At 53.2% G+C, this 12279-nt stretch overlaps 1 protein-coding gene across 4 annotated transcripts in view; it reads left to right on the forward strand.

Annotated features, from left to right (window-relative positions):
* Positions 1-418: 418 nt before the first annotated feature.
* The window catches only part of LOC147144205 (leucine-rich repeat and fibronectin type III domain-containing protein 1-like protein), a 35392-nt gene continuing 23531 nt past the window's right edge, over positions 419-12279 (forward strand). For 2 of the 4 annotated variants that reach the window (XM_086035418.1, XM_086035419.1), the window contains exon 1: positions 419-1001. The gene's annotated coding sequence lies outside the window, so the exon portion shown is untranslated. The remainder of the gene's footprint in view (positions 1002-12279) is intronic. The other 2 variants (XM_086035417.1, XM_086035416.1) reach the window with 1 other exon arrangement.

Here is a 12279-nt window from a genome sequence, read left to right on the forward strand (position 1 = left end):
GTTCACCGTCTAGTGCACCGTCTTTTGCTTGATTCAAGTCTCGTTCTTGCTTGTTCTTACTGCTAGTAACTTTGACTAACCTGAAGATCGCCGTCATGTCGACTAGTTGATGCTGGTGGCTTGCCAACTGAATGCTAATGCCAAGCTAACCTCATGCTAATCTCATCCCCGCTTCACATCAACTTGTCGTCATCTCATTTGAAGCCTGATCAGAAGCATCAATTGACTCTTGGTGGATGGCTCATACATCGGGCTGAATGCTCATCACGTTCTCACGTTATTGCCATCGAAAGAGATACTTTGCATCCTTCCAATTCCAATACCTACGCGGAGGAGTACCTCGAGGGCCCACGAGAAGACCTAAAGACGTGATTGACAGATGGGCGGCGGGTGTGGGCGGGTCTTGTCCTTCAGTTCCAATCCACTTCTTTCCTTTCCTTTCCTTTCCGTTCCTGCTCTCTCGCTCCGGCGCGTACCCGCCTCGCTCGTGCACTCTGCGCGCGTGCGCGTCGGCTCCAATTTTGTGTTCCTGCTGCTTGGAGGGGAAGCAGGAAGGAAGGAAGGAAGGAAGGAAGGAAGGAAGGAAGGGAGGGAGGGAGGGAGGAAGGGAAGTAGGAAGGTAGGAAGGCTGTGAAGTTGCTCCGTCGGCGGCTTTTGGCTGTATGAGACGAGCACGCGCACACTGACGGCTGGGCGCGCGCACTGCGGAGGCGCCAGGAAGAAAGTGGACGTTGTTATTAGCCAAGCGTCTCCATTCTCGTTGTCACGTACGTCTTATTGATCCGATCCGTTCCGAAGCAGGACCAGGACCCCGCCCGGATTGAGGCGGACGAGCACGTGCACGATCTGCGGCGATGTCATTGACGTGTTTGGAGGTTTGACTGACTGACTGACGGCCGGGACGGCGCGGCCCCTCCCCTCTCTTCCCCAGTACCGAGGAGCCCCCCGCGACCCCCAGTCGGATTCTTCCCACGTCCTCAAGAAGCGGCTCATCGATGACGGTAAGATTGCTTTGATTTCATTTCATCGATTGAATGATTGGCGCGGACGCGCGCGAACAAGAAGGCTGCCTTTGATCTCTTGCTCAGTTGGCGGGAAGTGAATCATCGTCGTAATCTGATTACACGATGCCATTATCCCCTGCGCGTGCGTGTGTGGAGCGATACATGCACTGATAGCATAGCCCGCCCCACCTCCTCCTCGCCCCTCTAACCGCCCCCAACCCCCTCCATCGTGCAGGAATGTGCGCCGATAGTTGATCCTGTGCGCGTGCGCGTGTCTGTCCTGCCTCATCTATTATGCATGAGGGCGAGTATGAGAAGCCCGTGGGGAGGGGGCAAAGCGGGCTGCGTGCGTGCGTGCGTGCGTGCGTGCGTGCGTGTGGGGGGTGTTGATGGGGGAGCAATGATTCCAACACGGGTCACGTGTTCTCAACCACGGACACTGAAGTGTGCTTCCCCTTCATAATGCTTTTCCACTTACAATTACAAAACTCGGTCATTCTTTTCTGCCCTCTTTCCTTCCTTCCTTTCTTAATTCTTTTTTCCTTCTGTCCTTCCATCCTTTAAGGCTGCCTTGCCTCCTTAATTCCTCCTTCCTTTCTTTTTTCCTTCTGTCCTTCCATCCTTTAAGGCTGCCTTGCCTCCTTAATTCTTCCTTCCTTTCTCCTTCCTTCCTTCCTTCCATCCAGCCATATTCATTTGAATGCTTGTGGTTTGAGTGCCCTGTATTGATCCAGCAACTCAGGCCCCGCACACACGTCAAGACAACTGGTCCGTTTGAGTCCCTGCCCCTTCCACACCAAGGATGACGAAACGGCCGACTATCAGTTGCCTCTGAGATGATCCCATAAAATGATTGTTCTGTCTAAGGTGCGACCAGAATGACTTTGTCAGGCCGGGGCCGACAATCTTAAATATGTAACGTGTTCAATATTTGCCACCAAAGCAAAATCTTTCGCTGGAATGATGCCTTTGCGAGTTGCGGCACGAGCAGATGGTGGCCATGCGAGACAATCTATGTCCTAGCCTCAAAAGTGGCTTCCTTGGGCAGCAAGAAGTCTTTTCCAAAGCAAGTGTGGTGCTGTGTGCCATTTTCAACATGCCCGCGCCCGTCCGCCCAGCCGGCCCCCGCCTGCCCGGTCTCCTTTGGAAACACTCCGGGAACATTGGCGCACTGGGCCGTGGCGGCCATCTGCAATTTCGGGAAAACGGGTTGATTTTCCCAAACGGCTGCTCTACTTCCAGGCCGGTCAAAGCGGGTTGCAAGGGTTAGGGTCTCATCCCCCATCCCCCCAGCTGTCAAAGAATTTTCCTTGGCTGAATTTTGGTCCCAGTACGTCCCCACCCGTCCACACGAGTTTTGTTCGTCTCCAATTTTGGGAGCTCACGTGTGGTCATGCGAGATTCCTCCCTCGCAGGACTTGGCTTTGACATCGGTGGAACAGAATGCAGGATTTCTTGATTCATTTTTCACTTTCATGTGTGGGCTCTGTCGCCGATACGCAATCTTTTAAGACTGGACAAAAAAGCCTTCTGTGTGGTGGGCCCTTACAAATGTCATTTGTTTCCTGAGCGAGCCTGCACGTCAGTTCCCTGATATCCTGTCGCCCCTTTTTTGGTGCATGTCAATGGCGTTGGAGCGCAACCTCTGCTTTGGCCACATTTGCTCAGTTTTCACAAGTGGATGCTACTGGTCAATTGCCCGCGTGGGTGTGTCTATTCCTTGGAAGTGATCAGTTGCAAGTGTTTTCCTCTCTTTGACAATGTTGACGGCTGGCGAAACAGGCCAGTCTTTGCTTTCCTTGAAAAGGGGTGCTTTGGGAGATGGGAGCTTTCTCTCCACCGCCATCAATGTTGAAACAAAAGAGAGTGGAGATGGCTCAAGTGTCTCCGATGTCTAACCCAAAGGGTAAGGCGTATGTTTTGATCCCAAACATTTGAGTGCATCGACTCAAATCTGGGGGGGAAAGAGCAAATAGGTGCATCGTCGGAGGAGCATAATCCAGGGGTGGGCAAGTGTGGTCTTGGACGGCCGGCGTCCTGGATGCCCTTCCCCGATTCCCAGGAATCACGGACATCGGCAAGCTTTGCACAAGTCCGCGAACCGTCGGGATCCTTTGAATCTGCCGTGTTGGAGCAGGGAGCCATCCCCAACATCCAGGAGACCGCGGTGCCTTCCACGACCGCAATTGCCGCTGCCCCACTGGAGTAGAGGAAACATGTTTGCAACAGGCGCACGCATCAAACTAACAATTGAAAAAGAAAAGATTCATTCATTTCTTTGGTTTCCCGTCGTGGTCTGTCTTTGAGTTTGGTTTTGGAATTTAGCTTCATGTTTTTCCTTGCGTTCCTTTGTCTCATTTGCTGATTGTGCCCACCCGTCTCGTTTAGCCGGTCGCTTGTCTTAGCCAATCAGCTCCCTGCACGCCTTTGCGTCTCGTCCAGGTCTTCCGAGGTGGCTCGTCACTTTGTTTGGATGGAATTGCCTGTTTCCTTTCAGTCCAGGGGTCCGTTTCGCAAAGCAGGTTGTGTGAAAACTCCGAGTCTGCGGACCCTGAGGCAATGAGGCGAACCCTGACTGTTCCGTTTCAAGAAGCGAGGGAGGTAACTCAAAGCAGAGAAAGAGCAGAGAAAGAAAGAGGCAACGCTAGCCGCTTTCAGAGGGACGGGTAACTTAAGATCCCGGACGGTTAGCGCAGTAACAGACTCTCTGAACCTGACCCGGTCGGGAGCAGGCTTAGCTCAGCGGACCTCGAGTTTCGAGTGAACCTCCGTCCCCGCCCCCTCTCTGAGCCACACACCACTTTTCATTTCCTCATGCCTTCAGTTCGCCCGTTTTGCCGTAGCGTAGTTCTGCCGTCTGTCATTCTGTTGAATTTACTGCGTTTTATTTTGTCAAGTGGTTGCACGAAATATAACCATCTGGATCCAGATACATTTATCTGGATCCAGATGGTTACGTTTCGTGCAGATACATTTATCTGGATCCAGATGGTTGTATTTCGTGCAACCACTTGATGAAATCAAAGTGAATACATTCAAGGCACCATTTTTATCAGACTAAGTGGAGACAAACGTGACATGATGACAATGTTATGAGAATGATCCCGTACGCCAGGGGTGCTCTCTCCCTTCCTGAACACTCTTGATACACATGATCACGGTCGTTGTCAGGCTTGTGCGAAGCTCGGTGATGAGCGGATCATTTCAATCAGGTGCAGGCAGGTGTTGCAGGCAGGGAGAGATGCACGAAAACGGGCTGGATAGGGGCTCTTGAGGACCGGGATTCCGGGAGCGCCCCTGCCGTACGCAAACGAAGCAAGGCGCAGCATCGCTACGCAGAGAATGAAATAGTCGTCGGACGGTGCAGTCATCTTTTAGCATTTCCAGATCCGTCTCTTTTTGAGCGGTACGTTTCACGTGACGGTCCCATCATCTACGTGCGCTGAAAGAAGTTTCTGTTGAATTTACTCCATTTTATTTCCTCAACGACGTGGTTGCACGAAATGTAATCATCTGAATCCGGATCCATTTCTAAGTAGACTATCCATCTACCTAAAAAATGTATCCGGCTCCAGATGATTTTATGTTGTGCAACCACCTGACGAAATAGAATTGGATCGTCAATTGAAACATAAATGTACCCCCCATGAGATAATGCCGAGGTGGAAACTGGTCGAACGATGTTTTTATATTTCATCGGCTGTTAAGTGCGCCGCCCCTCCCCCGCGCGATTGCACCTCCATGAAATAAACTCATCGCCGGAAAGCAAGCAGTTTCCCTCTGTTCTATTTTTGTGATTGCAAAGGACTTGGAACTTCCGCATATATTGACCCGAGCAGCGATGTTCTCCCACGCCACTCCCTCGTTGCCATGGTGACTCTGCGAATCGGGGGCTCCGTTCGTGCCGCCTCTTCACAGTTGTGGTGCGCTGGCTTAACTCCAGGTGAAGGTACTCCGGGTTGAGGAAACTGATTGAAATCAGCTGCTCTGGAACCGGAAACTCCGAGTTTTCTGTCTCAGAGTAGATCAACTCAGACTTAAGGATCAGACTCAGAGTTTGATGAAACGGACCCCCGCCCCGGTGGGATCATTGTCGTGTCAGTGTTGCTGTCGCTGTCAACGTCAAGTCCAAGTCCTTCTCCCTAGTGTTTGCTTAATTTCTTTTGAGCCTCGTTGTTTTGGTCTTTCATATCATCCCACTGCCTTGTTTGCCTTTTTCTTTTCTTTCGATGAAATACTTTTGATCGCACTCCCTTATCGCCTCCTGCCTGCCTGCCCGCCCGCCCGCCCGCCCGCCCGCCTGCTTTTGGGTCCTCGGCCACGTCAACTTGAACATTTCAACAACCTAATTCGTTAGCGGGATGCTCAGATAGCAAGTTGACTCATGAACCCATTAAGGCCGGGATAACCGCCTTTCTACCACTAGAATCGGGAGCGCCGTTGCGTCTTTCTACCCTTAAAGCCAGGGAAGCATATAGGTCTTTTTTTTTCTTGATCCAATTCCCGGTCTCTTTACCAATGAAATGCATCAAAACACAGGCAGCCCTCAGTTTACGAACGAGTTCCGTTCCTACACTGGCGATGTAACCTGAATTTCGGCGTGTGTCGGATTAAAGTGGAAATTTACATCAAAATGCTCGGTGTAAAAAAACCAAACAACAACAAAAAAAAGGAAAATACATTCAAATAAAAACATAAGGTGCTGTAGTTGGCATTACTGCTGAGAGGTGGATGGAAAGGAAGGAGAGGAGGGCGAAAAAGGCAAAGATACTGCCGGCGCTGGGACGCGATCGAGACACTCTGCGCATGCACAACCGCAAGGAATGCTGGTCTTTGGAGTACAGGAGGTCTTTGCATGCGTAAGTGCGGTGTTTGCCGCGAAACCTCTGCAAATACACAAGCAGAGGTAAATAAGCTCAGAGACGCGGCACAAAAGCACACTTTTGGAGCGAGGAGGAAACCGGCTGCTTCCTTCCCGCGGTGAGTGACAAGAATCTCAAGCGTTTTATTGACAGTTGAAAGTAACACGCGGAAATGACGTCCATTTGAGTCGCCGTCACAGTGGGATATTAACTGCGTGTAAACTATTGTGCTGGGGACAAAAGAGAAGAGGAAGAGGCACGGGCCTCGTAAAGTCCAAACGTCGTAATTGGAGGACTGCCCGTAGAGGCGGGACGGTGTCGCGAGGCCGCGGAGGGTGTTCCGCATTTCTTTGCAGTCATAATGGCGGACGCCGTCGATCGCGGGAGCTCGGAAATGAATAACGGCGGTGATATAGACGACGCGCTTGTGGACTTTGAAGCAGTAGAACCAGTCGAACGTGATATATGGTTACGATATATGTTGGTAGACGATGACAATATTGACGACTTTGTAACAGAATGGAGGATGGTACCACTCCCTTTTTTTTTTTTTTGAATCAAAAATAGTGCTTTCTTTGCTCTAACACTTTTTTTGGACATCTTGGATTGAAGCAGTCCAGATGAATGAAGCGGGGCTCGTGTGAAAGCCACACGTGGAAGCGCTCCGATTCTTATGGTACAATGCTTCTGTCCGCTACAGGGGCTGAGGGAGCAATTCTTTTGGAGGTGTTGCATTTGTGGGAAAACCTGAAGTTTTCCGGCGTAATCCCAAAGACGGCCTTCGTTTTGGGGAGCTGTTGAGCCAGGCGCTTTAGGCCTTCATGGGTTAAGTGGCTGGTTAGCTATAGTTAGCTAGCTAGCTGGTTAAGGAGCAAATGTGTTAGTTATCTTTCAGTGAAGAGTGAATCTTGTGGCATTTTCGGAAGTCTCACCGAGCTGATCACGTGACCATGTGAGTGACTTGGATTGGCAGGTGGAGTGTTTGCCTGTAATTGGCCACGCCCACACATCTTTGGCGAGCATTTTACGCGGCGGCAGGAAGTCTGCGCGCTAATCCCGCCTTTAATCCGTCAGATGTCAACTTTCTGTTTGTCCGCTCGTCCATCTGTGCGCTTTGCCGCCGGGCTCTCATTGGCCGCGCGCCTCCTCCTCCTCCTCCCCTCTACTGTCGCCATGGCGACACTGCCGACATCACGAGCGACGCGGTGCTCGGCGGTCGCATGACGCCTGGACAAAGGCGAGAAAAGTTGAGCAAATGGCGTCGTGAGAGGTACGCCCGCATTCCGGTATTCACTCGACAGTTGGTGGATTGCTTCGTTCATTCATTCATTCACCCACTCATTCAGACATTTATTCACTCCCTCATTAATGTATGAATGTGGTCATTCGTCACTTTATTCATTGAGTCACTGAATGAATCACTTGTTTACTCACTCATCGATTCATTGACTCACTCAATCACTCATTGAACTCACCCGTTTCATCACTTGTTCATTTCGGAATTCCCTCATAGTGTATATGCACTCGCTCATCCATTCATCAGTTCACTCCTTCACTCACTCCGTGACGTGCGCTCTCATGCATTCACATTTGCGCATTTTCATTCACGTGCAGGCGGCTTTCTGGATGTGGCCTTTCGACGGCCCACTTGCACGTCCATCTGGAAAGCGCGAGTGACTCAGCACAGCATCCAAAGTCACGTGGGAACTTTTGCCAAGGAGGGTGCTATGGCAAAAACCAAAGCGAAAAGGGCTCCACCAAAGTGAGCTCACGTCAACCCCGGCCGGGCCCTCGGTTGACATTTTGCAAGCGTCAAATCTTCCCACGGGGAAGTTTTCATTTTCCCAGAAATGGGTCGTCCACAGTGCAGAGGCGGTACGGCGGCGTCCTCCGTCAAGTCGGCGTCCTCCGTCAAGTCGGCGTCCTCCGTCAAGTCGGCGTCCTCCGTCAAGTCGGCCTCCAATTGGCATCTTTTTGCCTTCACGGGTCAGGCGGGAAAGCTCGGGCGGCGCGACGCCGTGTCATCAGCGCGCCCACCGGCGGACCAAATGAGCGTCGACGATGACTCGGAGTCAGAAGCGGACGCAGCTACGCCCGCACATTTGGGCTACGGCGGCGTGCCGACTCGTGGTCACGAGGCCAGCGCGTCGCCGGAACAGCGACGGCATCCGAGTCTTGGGAATCGACTGGCGGCGCCCCGAGCGTAGCTGTCGACCGCGTCTTGGCTTTCCGATCGCTCCGGCCGTCCGCGCCTCAAAACGTCCCTTTTGGATTTCGGCAGCCATGGGCAGCTTGACGGTTGAAGCGGGTCCCGCGCGCGCATCGACCCGCGCGGCTTTTTCGACAGCCGTGACCTCAAATCGCTTTCGACCGCAAGCGGAGCCAGGTGCTGCGGAGAGAGAATGGAACGCAAAGCCTTTTTCGCCGGCGCAGATGCAGCAAAGGCGGGCTTGCGACAAAGACGGCCGGTCTTGAAATGCCGCTGATTCACCGCGGTTGGGGCAAGCGTCGGCACGAGGACGTCGGCGTCACTGTCGGCGCGGCTCGAGAGCCTCGCCGTGCCCGATGACGGCGGCAAAGTGAAAGTGAGGGCAGAGACGTTTGTTCTCGTCGCTTGACTTCCTTTTGCTCGCCGTCCAGCACTTTGGTTACGGCGCTGGTCGTCTTCAAGTGCTTTCCAAACGGGCTTGGCTTGAGTCCGGCCTCTTGCCAAGAGTTGGGCCACTCTGCAGCTTTTGGCCTTGCAACTCATGGTGTAGGCAAGCGCGAGCCCTTGTTGGGAGACGCCCGTACGCCCGCCCGCCCGCCCGCACGCCCGCCCGCCTATTGGTGGAAATTGCCGCCCCCTGCCAGCCGTCGGGTAAATGTCAGCGCAGCCTGGCAGAGCACAAACAAGAAGACGGCAGCCGCTTCCGTGGTGTGAACAGCGAGAGCAGATGTCAGCGCGCCGCATCGGTCCGTTTGTTCCAAAACCAACTCCCAAAGGTGGGCTTGTGTGTGCGATGGCGGGCGCGTGCGCGCGCGCGCGTGCGTGCGCGTGCGCGCGCGTGCGTGCGCGTGGCACCTCATCACATGACTTCCCCTCGCAGGATTTCTCATCACGCGATCGATCGCATGACATTTGCTCACACGACTTACGCCCATACGCGCCGCCATCTTGCGTGGCGGCGGCCTTGCGAGGATGCATCCCAGTGTCACTCTTTTCCAGCGGAACTTTTTGTCCGGCTTGCCGGCAACTTGCGGAAGCTTGCGAGTTTCAAGGTGAGCCGAAAGTTGTCTTGAATCCGCTCATGTGGCCGCTGAAGAGCAACACAGCGCACACGTGTGCAACACCAGCACACCCCTTGACTTCTTCACGCGTGTTACCTTCTATGCTTCCTTTCTTGCCCACGCTTTGACTTCCTTCTTCTTCTCCTCCCTTCCCTCCTTCCTTCCTTCCTTCCTTCCTTTCTTCCTCCTTACAGCCTTCCTCCTTGGAGCCATCTTTTTTCTTCTGTTGAGTTTGTTGCCACCTTCAAGGCTGAAAGTTTGCCCGTCAGAATTTGCACTTTGCGAATCATCAAAAGGCGGCGAAAAGCAAAATTGAGCATCACGGGTTTGGAAGTCTTTCCGATGACCGAACCACAAGAGGCCGTCCCCGAAAGCTGCGCTGGGCCGGACGCAGGCACGTTAGCAAGTATCGTTCTCGTCAAAGAATGTGGCGTAGTAATCAACAAGAGACGCAAACGCCGTGCTGGTTGCCGAGCTCACCTACTGTTGTTTGCGAAAGACGGGAATGAAGTGCTCGGGCCACGGAGTACACCTTTCACAGAAGTCTGGCTGGAGCCACCTTGAAGCGGAGAACATCCGAGGGAACAGCAAAATAAGTCCTTTTTTTCCCTGTAGCCCACAGAAACCTCTCAACGGGCTTCACGTGTCCACAGTTGACAAAGATCAATGACTCGCCCTGATCGGAACCCCCAGGAGGGCAAGGACAAATTCCCCCCAACCCCCCCCGCCCCCAAAAAACAAACATCTGGTTAAAGAGGAGAAGGGGCCGCAGGTGGGGGTCTCCTTTCCGATACTCTAGCAGAATACGACCATTTCGAGATGGTATCAATGTAGAAGCTGTCCTTGAATTCTGCTTGATTTTCCTCTCAAAATGCACCTGATGGATGCTTTTGCGCATGGAATATTCCCATTTTTCTTCCAGCTGAGCATGTCCCCAGACCCTCCAAAAGGGGTGGTATACTTTTCCCCTTTTTCACCCCTGACACATTTTCAAGCCTGTGTTTCGAAAAGGAAAGCAATTGTTCATTTGTGGTATTGGCCTATTTTTATTGTTTAAGAAAAGCCTTGCTTCAGGGCCCTGATATTAACATGCAAAAAAATTCCTCCCTCCTCAAAATGACAAAGTTGCTCCTCAAATAAAGTCATTGATCTGCAATACTGCTCCTCCAAAAAAGGAATTTCGAGCCTTGCGTCTTGCGTGTCCTGCGCTTGAGCTGCTCTTTTCTCTTTCCACTTTGCTGATCTTCCCTCATTTCCTCCCTCGGTGGTCGAGTCATTGAGAGGGGCAGCATCGGCACCCCCACGACGCGCACGCACGCCGGCATGTGCCTCTGTGTGTCAGTGTGTGTTTAATCTGGCCCTAATCCATGGTGGACAGCGCTGTGGGTGGGAAAAATGGGTTTTTCGAGAAATCATATGATTGAAGGCGAGGCCGACGCCAGGTGACCTCATTCAAACGCGCCGGCTTTATCTCACGTGAGCGAAACCATGATGGAAAAAACAGGACAGGAAAAACCAAACACCCGTTTCCTGTGATGTTCGAGGTTAGCCTGGTTTAATAGACGGGCATATGTACTGCATATGTATGTATGTATGTACTCCAGATGTGTGTGCGGGCGTGTGCCCATGCGTCTCAGTCAGTCAGTCAGTGAAGTGTGCTTCAATCAGATTAAGGCTCAACATCTCATCGCTGTGAGTCCAGCCTGGGGGCTCCTCAACTATGAGCCTGCGCGCGCGCACGCACGCACGCACGCACGCACGCACGCACGCACGCACGCACGCACGCACGCACGCACGCACCATACGTGAGCCCACATGAGAGCCCGGCTTCACATGTGTCCCAAGAAGTCCCCGTTTCAAAAAAGAAAGCACCATATGAGTCCACGCAGTGGTGCGCAAGTTGCCAAGAGTCACATGAGAGCACATCAAGGTGATGATTTGCATCCAGCGTTGCCACGGTAACCTGATTGCCACCTCGTGTTGCCGCGTGTGTAACTAAGTGATGGTGTGCGCGCGTGTGAAGTGAGGGCTTTGATGTTGTCCGGGAAGCGAAGCGGCCAGGAGGAGACGAGCGGCCGGCGGCGGCGTGAAGCGAGCTTTCGACACACTGCGGCCTTCAAGCGGAGCCCCCGCCCCGCCCCGCCCCCAAATACTCTCTGCGTACACCCAAATCACCCCACACCTGTGTGCTGCTCTCTCGTCCCTATCCTGTATTTCATTGGAAATGAATCTTTGCCGATATGTTGAATGATATTATATATATGTATATATTATATTATATGAACGATAGCGACTTCGCCACACATACGAGTACGCACGCACGCACGCATACGCAAGCGCACATCGGCACATGTATGCACACACAAAGATGCGCGCAGGCCAGAGGGTAAGTGCCCGGCACTTCCAGCTCGGCCTGGCCCTTTTCAGCATTTCCGCCGACGCTATCCGGCCGATAGCGTCCCGCTTGGGCGCGGTGTGAGCGCGTGCGGAAGTTAGCAGATGTTAGCAGCGCGCAGTCAAGCGGCGCTAACGCAGATGTCAGCGAGGGCCAACATCTGGACGAAGCGCAGCGCAGGGACATCAACACCAAACAGGAAGCGATGCCGCACAGCCAAACGGGAAGTGGCTCCGACAAGCAGGGAATGAAGAGGCGAGCGGGCGACTTCCCGCAAACATTTCCCTAGTCAGGAGCATTCAAGTGCGCACTTGATCAGCAGCCCGCCATTGACGCCCTTCCAAAAATGGCCCGGCAAGAGGCTGCTCTCGGACACGTTGTCGGTCGCGTCGAGGCCGAGACGCTTCTCCTTTCAGCGGGAGCAACTTCGGAGCGGGCGCGTTCGCTTGGCATTCCATTGGGCCCCAAACGCTCGGGCCTTTGTCGATAAAGCCGATCTGTCGCGCGCCGTCCTCCGAGCGGCTCCGATTTCAGCCGCGTGAAATGTGGCAAAGGAGGTCAGGCAGTGGAAACGGGTCATGGGCTTTGCTCAAGTCAAACGGAGGAAACCTTTCCTTCGTCTCCCGTGACTTCCTTTTAGTTTGGACGCTTGCAAAACTCGGGAGTAGTCCAGAAAATATTACGATCGGAAACGAACGGCGTATCGTGGCTGCGCGCTGAACTGCGGGCTGCTCGGGTGAACGTGCCC

This window comes from Filicampus tigris, chromosome 7 (genome assembly GCF_054856515.1).
Source record: "Filicampus tigris isolate MCC_2025a chromosome 7, RoL_Ftig_1.0, whole genome shotgun sequence".
Taxonomy (NCBI): domain Eukaryota; kingdom Metazoa; phylum Chordata; class Actinopteri; order Syngnathiformes; family Syngnathidae; genus Filicampus; species Filicampus tigris.